The sequence below is a fragment of the Galeopterus variegatus genome, unplaced genomic scaffold, assembly GCF_000696425.1.
Source record: "Galeopterus variegatus unplaced genomic scaffold, G_variegatus-3.0.2 Scaffold559, whole genome shotgun sequence".
Taxonomy (NCBI): Eukaryota; Metazoa; Chordata; class Mammalia; order Dermoptera; family Cynocephalidae; genus Galeopterus; species Galeopterus variegatus.
In genome coordinates this window covers 570636-572284 of record NW_007726670.1, presented here as the reverse complement: position 1 = coordinate 572284, position 1649 = coordinate 570636, and the positions used below count along the sequence as shown (strand labels likewise).

The 1649-nt window shown below is 43.8% G+C and overlaps 1 non-coding gene across 1 annotated transcript; it reads right to left on the bottom strand.

Moving 5' to 3' along the window:
- Positions 1 to 698: 698 nt before the first annotated feature.
- Positions 699 to 772, bottom strand: TRNAI-GAU. The gene has a single exon. It is a non-coding gene; the product is annotated as a tRNA-Ile (tRNA).
- Between the last annotated feature and the right edge of the window lie 877 nt (positions 773 to 1649).

The following is a 1649-nucleotide window of genomic DNA, read 5'->3' as shown; positions in this document are numbered from 1 at the left end:
ATCACTTTAATTCCCATAAAAAAAATTTAGGATCTTTTATATTTTAAAAAATTGAAAAAAAATAAAATAAATAAATAAAAATAAAAAATTGAAAATCAAAATGCCATCTAAATTCTTTATTTAGAGTCTGTTTAGGTGTGGCACAATATTAGGTATTTTACAAAGTGGTTTACCTGATATGGCAGGCAGACACTAAGATGGCCCCAAGGATCTCTGCCTGATGGTATACAGCCCTCTGTGTAATTCCTTCCCTTTGAGTGTGGGTGGGACCTGTGACTTGCTCCTACCCAATAGAATAGAGCAAAGCTCAGGTTACATAAGATTGCGAATGAGATCATGCTAGCAGACTCTACTGCCTTCTTGGCTTGCACGCTTTGATGAAGCAAGCTGCCATATTGGACAGGTCCACATGGAAAGGAGCTGATAGCAGCCTCTAGAAAACAGCTGGTGAGACACTGAGACTTTCAATGCAACAGCTGTGAGAACCTGAATCCTGTCAACAAATGCATGAATGTGGAATGGACCCTTCCACAGTCGAGACTTCAGATGAAACCCCAGCCCTGTGTGACACTATGAATGCAGCCTTGTGCTAGTCTCTGAAGCACAAGACCCAGCTAAGCCATGTCCAGATCCCTGACCCACAAAAACTGTTTGGTAATAAATGTGTGTTGTTTTATTTTGTTTTTGTTTTTGGTGGCTGGCCAATACAGGGATCGAACCCTGGATCTTGGTGATATCAGCACCATGCTCTAACCAACTGAGCTAACTGGCCAGCAATGTGTGTTGTTTTAAATAGCTTGACATTTGGGCCAACCTGTGGCTCACTCGGGAGAGTGTGGTGCTGATAACACCAAAGCCACGGGTTCAGATCCCATATAGGGATGGCCGGTTTGCTCACTGGGTGAGCGTGGTGCTGAGAACACCAAGTCAAGGGTTAAGATCCCCTTACAGGTTGTCTTTTAAAAAAAAAAATTTTAAAAAAATAAATAAATAGCTTGACATTTGTGGTAAATTGTTATACAATTCAATTGTTTTTTTTTTAAAAGATGACCAGTAAGGGGATCTTAACCCTCAAGTTGGTGTTGTCAGCACCACGCTCACCCAGTGAGCTAACTGGCCATCCCTATATGGGATCCGAACCCGTGGCCTTGGTGTTATCAGCACCACACTCTCCCAAGTGAGCCACAGGCCAGCCCTACAATTCAATCGTTATACAATTGAATAGGCATCCTTACCCTCCAGGAGTTAATAATCTGAGATGATCACTTTTATTTTATTTATTTATTTTTTTAAAGATGACCGATAAGGGGATCTTAACCCTTGACTTGGTATTGTCAGCATCATGCTCTCCCAAGTGAGCCACGGGCTGGCCCTGGGAAGATCACTTTTATGGAGTGAATGTTGTATCCCCCCAAATTCATATGTTGAAGCCCTAACACCCATGTGGTTGTATTTGTTTTTTTTTTTTTTTCCTTTTTGTCTATTTTTTACTGACCAGCAATGGGATCGCAACCCTCAGTGTTGCGCCCGCACCGCGCTCAGCCAGTGAGAGGGAACCGGTCTCCACATGGGATCCGAACCCTTGGCGGGAGCGCCGCCGCACTCCCAAGCGGCGCACTCTCCAGTGCACCACCGGGCCGGCCCCATGT